General features: G+C 42.3%; 1 pseudogene; it reads left to right on the top strand.

Moving 5' to 3' along the window:
- Positions 1-5,257: 5,257 nt before the first annotated feature.
- On the top strand, positions 5,258-5,360 carry LOC130348380 (U2 spliceosomal RNA; annotated as a pseudogene).
- Positions 5,361-7,706: the final 2,346 nt, after the last annotated feature.

Genomic DNA, 7,706 nt, shown 5'->3' with positions numbered 1-7,706 from the left:
GATCAGAAGCAGCAGCACCATAAGTTTTCAAATAAGCTGGATTTAACCAAGACAAGTGAGTCCAATAGGATGCAGGTATGTCCTCTATCCTTACAGCTTCCCGTGGCTGTTGGTTTTATACCGTTTGGGGACAGCCAAGGAGGCGTCAGCAGACAACACAGGTAAGTGTGTGCTTGTGTGTGTGTGTGTGTGTGTGTGTGTGTTTCCTATGCAGATCCTAAACCCAGTATCAAATGCAAGTAGGAGGAGTAAGAAGGGTTCCTGCCAAAGCCAGGTTATGGATTGCATTTAAAAATGGTCCATCAGAGTGAAATGGACTCCCATCTTCCTGCTTAGCAATAATGATATGGGTTTAGGGCCTGCTGTGTGTACTGGTGGGTGACTGCCACCCAGCCAGAGTGTGTATGGGAGGCTGCCAGCCAGCCTACCTTCCTACAAGTAGTGATGGTGCATGTGAAGGGGACAGCGTTGGTTCCTCCCCTTTCACAGTTATCACTTCTCATTCTTCCTTTTGGCTGGTATCAAATGTGGTGTCTGTTTATATCAGTTTAATATCTGATATGTCCCCTATCTGGTAGCATATATTAAGTGCACCACCAGGGTTCAGTGTTGGAAAGAAAGATTACCTGTTTATTTACTGCTGCAGCTGCTTGCTGGCTAGTCCAGTGGGCCCCTACTGCAGGCAAAAGACAATAGGTGGTGTCGCTTGTGTCTGGCCCCTGTTGGAGCGACCAGGCACAGGACTGCTGCTGCTGAATGTCCTCTTTAATTGAATAAGCTCAGCAACCAGCACACCTGAGCAGGTTGGACATGACATGATAGGTAGCTGTCTTTCAGGTAGTGGGTGCTGAATCTTGTTAATTGACATGGGGGTGTCATTTCTGTTGATTGACCATGCATTGGTACTGTGGTATTGGAATAATAAAAACAAATGTTGCCAGCCAACCATCCATTGCAATAATGGATAGGACATCAGCTATGAGGCATTTGTTTGTACAAACTGCTGCTCACAACTAATGTTGTAATATAGTGTCTCCATCTGCTGGTGGTATTGAATAAGCAATAGTGCAATGATAGGGTCTGAAAAAGAAGAAAAATAAGAAGCAGCAGCATAGGAAAAAAGGAGGAAAGAAGGAAAACATGGAGAGAAGAAAAAAAGAAGGTTAAAAAAAAAGGTGAAAACATGTTTAAAAAAGTATTTCCATCTCTCTCTCTCTCTCTCTCTCTCTCTCTCTCTCTCTCTCTCTCTCTCTCTCTCTCTCTATATATATATATATATATATATACATATAGAAAGAGAGAAAGAGAGAAAGAGATAGATAGATAGATAGATAGATAGATACATACATACATACATACATACATACATATGTGTGTATTGTTGGAGTTGCAAACATGGGTGCACTTGACAAACTCAGTGCGGCTATTCCCCATTGAAAGATTGTTGCATCCAGGACCCTTAGCACTGTGATATGCTACTCAATACCACTGGCATGGCCAGGTGTAAACAACATCTGACCTTTGTTGTGTATGTAACCATGGAGATTGTGATGTCACCTAGGCCCACCAAAGAACAGCCTTGTCAGAAGCAGCACTGCCATGAGCAGAAGCAGCAGATCCATAGGTTTTCAAATAAGCTGGATTTAACCAAGACAAGTGAGTCCAATAGGATGCAGGTATGTCCTCTATCCTTACAGCTTCCCGTGGCTGTTGGTTTTATACCGTTTGGGGACAGCCAAGGAGGCGTCAGCAGGCAACACAGGTAAGTGTGTGCTTGTGTGTGTGTGTGTGTTTCCTATGCAGATCCTAAACCCAGTATCAAATGCAAGTAGGAGGAGTAAGAAGGGTTCCTGCCAAAGCCAGGTTATGGATTGCATTTAAAAATGGTCCATCAGAGTGAAATGGACTCCCATCTTCCTGCTTAGCAATAATGATATGGGTTTAGGGTCTGCTGTGTGTACTGGTGGGTGACTGCCACCCAGCCAGAGTGTGTATGGGAGGCTGCCAGCCAGCCTCCCTTCCTACAAGTAGTGATGGTGCATGTGAAGGGGACAGCGTTGGTTCCTCCCCTTTCACAGTTATCACTTCTCATTCTTCCTTTTGGCTGGTATCAAATGTGGTGTCTGTTTATATCAGTTTAATATCTGATATGTCCCCTATCTGGTAGCATATATTAAGTGCACCACCAGGGTTCAGTGTTGGAAAGAAAGATTACCTGTTTATTTGCTGCAGCTGCTTGCTGGCTAGTCCAGTGGGCCCCTACTGCAGGCAAAAGACAATAGGTGGTGCCGCTTGTGTCTGGCCCCTGTTGGAGCGACCAGGCACAGGACTGCTGCTGCTGAATGTGCTCTTTAATTGAATAAGCTCAGCAACCAGCACACCTGTGCAGGTTGGACATGACATGATAGGTAGCTGTCTTTCAGGTAGTGGGTGCTGAATCTTGTTAATTGACCATGCATTGGTACTGTGGTATTGGAATAATTAAAACAAATGTTGCCAGCCAGCCATCCATTGCAATAATGGATAGGACATCAGCTATGAGGCATTTTTTTGTACAAACTGCTGCTCACAACTAATGTTGTAATATAGTGTCTCCATCTGCTGGTGGTATTGAATAAGCAATAGTGCAATGATAGGGTCTGAAAAAGAAGAAAAATAAGAAGCAGCAGCATAGGAAAAAAGGAGGAAAGAAGGAAAACATGGAGAGAAGAAAAAAAGAAGGTAAAAAAAAGGTGAAAACATGTTTAAAAAAGTATTTCCATCTCTCTCTCTATATATGTATATATATATATATATATATATATATATTTAAAAGAAAAAAAATTATATATATATATATATATATATATATATATACATATAGAGAGAGAGAAAGAGATAGATAGATAGATAGATACACATACATACATACATACATACATACAACATACATACATATATATATGTGTATTGTTGGAGTTGCAAACATGGGTGCACTTGACAAACTCAGTGCGGCTATTCCCCATTGAAAGATTGTTGCATCCAGGACCCTTAGCACTGTGATATGCTACTCAATACCACTGGCATGGCCAGGTGTAAACAACATCTGACCTTTGTTGTGTATGTAACCATGGAGATTGTGATGTCACCTAGGCCCACCAAAGAACAGCCTTGTCAGAAGCAGCACTGCCATGATCAGAAGCAGCAGCACCATAAGTTTTCAAATAAGCTGGATTTAACCAAGACAAGTGAGTCCAATAGGATGCAGGTATGTCCTCTATCCTTACAGCTTCCCGTGGCTGTTGGTTTTATACCGTTTGGGGATAGCCAAGGAGGCGTCAGCAGGCAACACAGGTAAGTGTGTGCTTGTGTGTGTGTGTGTGTGTGTGTGTGTGTGTGTTTCCTATGCAGATCCTAAACCCAGTATCAAATGCAAGTAGGAGGAGTAAGAAGGGTTCCTGCCAAAGCCAGGTTATGGATTGCATTTAAAAATGGTCCATCAGAGTGAAATGGACTCCCATCTTCCTGCTTAGCAATAATGATATGGGTTTAGGGCCTGCTGTGTGTACTGGTGGGTGACTGCCACCCAGCCAGAGTGTGTATGGGAGGCTGCCAGCCAGCCTACCTTCCTACAAGTAGTGATGGTGCATGTGAAGGGGACAGCGTTGGTTCCTCCCCTTTCACAGTTATCACTTCTCATTCTTCCTTTTGGCTGGTATCAAATGTGGTGTCTGTTTATATCAGTTTACTATCTGATATGTCCCCTATCTGGTAGCATATATTAAGTGCACCACCAGGGTTCAGTGTTGGAAAGAAAGATTACCTGTTTATTTACTGCTGCAGCTGCTTGCTGGCTAGTCCAGTGGGCCCCTACTGCAGGCAAAAGACAATAGGTGGTGCCGCTTGTGTCTGGCCCCTGTTGCAGCGACCAGGCACAGGACTGCTGCTGCTGAATGTTCTCTTTAATTGAATAAGCTCAGCAACCAGCACACCTGTGCAGGTTGGACATGACATGATAGGTAGCTGTCTTTCAGGTAGTGGGTGCTGAATCTTGTTAATTGACATGGGGGTGTCATTGCTGTTGATTGACCATGCATTGGTACTGTGGTATTGGAATAATAAAAACAAATGTTGCCAGCCAACCATCCATTGCAATAATGGATAGGACATCAGCTATGAGGCATTTGTTTGTACAAACTGCTGCTCACAACTAATGTTGTAATATAGTGTCTCCATCTGCTGGTGGTATTGAATAAGCAATAGTGCAATGATAGGGTCTGAAAAAGAAGAAAAATAAGAAGCAGCAGCATAGGAAAAAAGGAGGAAAGAAGGAAAACATGGAGAGAAGAAACAAAGAAGGTTAAAAAAAAAGGTGAAAACATGTTTAAAAAAGTATTTCCATCTCTCTCTCTCTCTCTCTCTCTCTCTCTCTCTCTCTCTCTCTCTCTCTATATATATATATATATATATATACATATAGAAAGAGAGAAAGAGATAGATAGATAGATAGATAGATAGATACATACATACATACATACATACATACATACATACATATGTGTGTATTGTTGGAGTTGCAAACATGGGTGCACTTGACAAACTCAGTGCGGCTATTCCCCATTGAAAGATTGTTGCATCCAGGACCCTTAGCACTGTGATATGCTACTCAATACCACTGGCATGGCCAGGTGTAAACAACATCTGACCTTTGTTGTGTATGTAACCATGGAGATTGTGATGTCACCTAGGCCCACCAAAGAACAGCCTTGTCAGAAGCAGCACTGCCATGAGCAGAAGCAGCAGATCCATAGGTTTTCAAATAAGCTGGATTTAACCAAGACAAGTGAGTCCAATAGGATGCAGGTATGTCCTCTATCCTTACAGCTTCCCGTGGCTGTTGGTTTTATACCGTTTGGGGACAGCCAAGGAGGCGTCAGCAGGCAACACAGGTAAGTGTGTGCTTGTGTGTGTGTGTGTGTGTGTGTTTCCTATGCAGATCCTAAACCCAGTATCAAATGCAAGTAGGAGGAGTAAGAAGGGTTCCTGCCAAAGCCAGGTTATGGATTGCATTTAAAAATGGTCCATCAGAGTGAAATGGACTCCCATCTTCCTGCTTAGCAATAATGATATGGGTTTAGGGCCTGCTGTGTGTACTGGTGGGTGACTGCCACCCAGCCAGAGTGTGTATGGGAGGCTGCCAGCCAGCCTCCCTTCCTACAAGTAGTGATGGTGCATGTGAAGGGGACAGCGTTGGTTCCTCCCCTTTCACAGTTATCACTTCTCATTCTTCCTTTTGGCTGGTATCAAATGTGGTGTCTGTTTATATCAGTTTAATATCTGATATGTCCCCTATCTGGTAGCATATATTAAATGCACCACCAGGGTTCAGTGTTGGAAAGAAAGATTACCTGTTTATTTACTGCTGCAGCTGCTTGCTGGCTAGTCCAGTGGGCCCCTACTGCAGGCAAAAGACAATAGGTGGTGCCGCTTGTGTCTGGCCCCTGTTGGAGCGACCAGGCACAGGACTGCTGCTGCTGAATGTCCTCTTTAATTGAATAAGCTCAGCAACCAGCACACCTGTGCAGGTTGGACATGACATGATAGGTAGCTGTCTTTCAGGTAGTGGGTGCTGAATCTTGTTAATTGACATGGGGGTGTCATTGCTGTTGATTGACCATGCATTGGTACTGTGGTATTGGAATAATTAAAACAAATGTTGCCAGCCAGCCATCCATTGCAATAATGGATAGGACATCAGCTATGAGGCATTTGTTTGTACAAACTGCTGCTCACGACTAATGTTGTAATATAGTGTCTCCATCTGCTGGTGGTATTGAATAAGCAATAGTGCAATGATAGGGTCTGAAAAAGGAGTAAAATAAGAAGCAGCAGCATAGGAAAAAAGGAGGAAAGAAGGAAAACATGGAGAGAAGAAAAAATGAAGGTAAAAAAAAGGTGAAAACATGTTTAAAAAAGTATTTCCATCTCTCTCTCTCTCTATATATGTATATATATATATATATATATATATATATTTAAAAGAAAAAAAAATTATATATATATATATATATACATATAGAGAGAGAGAAAGAGATAGATAGATAGATAGATAGATACACATAGATACACATAGATACACATACATAGATACACATACATAGATACATAGATACATACATACATACATACATACATACATATGTGTGTATTGTTGGAGTTGCAAACATGGGTGCACTTGACAAACTCAGTGCGGCTATTCCCCATTGAAAGATTGTTGCATCCAGGACCCTTAGCAATGTGATATGCTACTCAATACCACTGGCATGGCCAGGTGTAAACAACATCTGACCTTTGTTGTGTATGTAACCATGGAGATTGTGATGTCACCTAGGCCCACCAAAGAACAGCCTTGTCAGAAGCAGCACTGCCATGAGCAGAAGCAGCAGATCCATAGGTTTTCAAATAAGCTGGATTTAACCAAGACAAGTGAGTCCAATAGGATGCAGGTATGTCCTCTATCCTTACAGCTTCCCGTGGCTGTTGGTTTTATACCGTTTGGGGACAGCCAAGGAGGCGTCAGCAGGCAACACAGGTAAGTGTGTGCTTGTATGTGTGTGTGTGTGTGTGTGTGTGTGTGTTTCCTATGCAGATCCTAAACCCAGTATCAAATGCAAGTAGGAGGAGTAAGAAGGGTTCCTGCCAAAGCCAGGTTATGGATTGCATTTAAAAATGGTCCATCAGAGTGAAATGGACTCCCATCTTCCTGCTTAGCAATAATGATATGGGTTTAGGGTCTGCTGTGTGTACTGGTGGGTGACTGCCACCCAGCCAGAGTGTGTATGGGAGGCTGCCAGCCAGCCTCCCTTCCTACAAGTAGTGATGGTGCATGTGAAGGGGACAGCGTTGGTTCCTCCCCTTTCACAGTTATCACTTCTCATTTTTCCTTTTGGCTGGTATCAAATGTGGTGTCTGTTTATATCAGTTTAATATCTGATATGTCCCCTATCTGGTAGCATATATTAAGTGCACCACCAGGGTTCAGTGTTGGAAAGAAAGATTACCTGTTTATTTGCTGCAGCTGCTTGCTGGCTAGTCCAGTGGGCCCCTACTGCAGGCAAAAGACAATAGGTGGTGCCGCTTGTGTCTGGCCCCTGTTGGAGCGACCAGGCACAGGACTGCTGCTGCTGAATGTCCTCTTTAATTGAATAAGCTCAGCAACCAGCACACCTGTGCAGGTTGGACATGACATGATAGGTAGCTGTCTTTCAGGTAGTGGGTGCTGAATCTTGTTAATTGACCATGCATTGGTACTGTGGTATTGGAATAATTAAAACAAATGTTGCCAGCCAGCCATCCATTGCAATAATGGATAGGACATCAGCTATGAGGCATTTGTTTGTACAAACTGCTGCTCACAACTAATGTTGTAATATAGTGTCTCCATCTGCTGGTGGTATTGAATAAGCAATAGTGCAATGATAGGGTCTGAAAAAGAAGAAAAATAAGAAGCAGCAGCATAGGAAAAAAGGAGGAAAGAAGGAAAACATGGAGAGAAGAAAAAAAGAAGGTAAAAAAAAGGTGAAAACATGTTTAAAAAAGTATTTCCATCTCTCTCTCTCTATATATGTATATATATATATATATATATATATATTTAAAAGAAAAAAAAATTATATATATATATATATATATATATATATATATATATACATATAGAGAGAAAGAGA

This window comes from Hyla sarda, unplaced genomic scaffold, assembly GCF_029499605.1.
Source record: "Hyla sarda isolate aHylSar1 unplaced genomic scaffold, aHylSar1.hap1 scaffold_880, whole genome shotgun sequence".
Taxonomy (NCBI): Eukaryota; Metazoa; Chordata; class Amphibia; order Anura; family Hylidae; genus Hyla; species Hyla sarda.
This window is presented reverse-complemented; position numbering and strand designations above follow the sequence as displayed.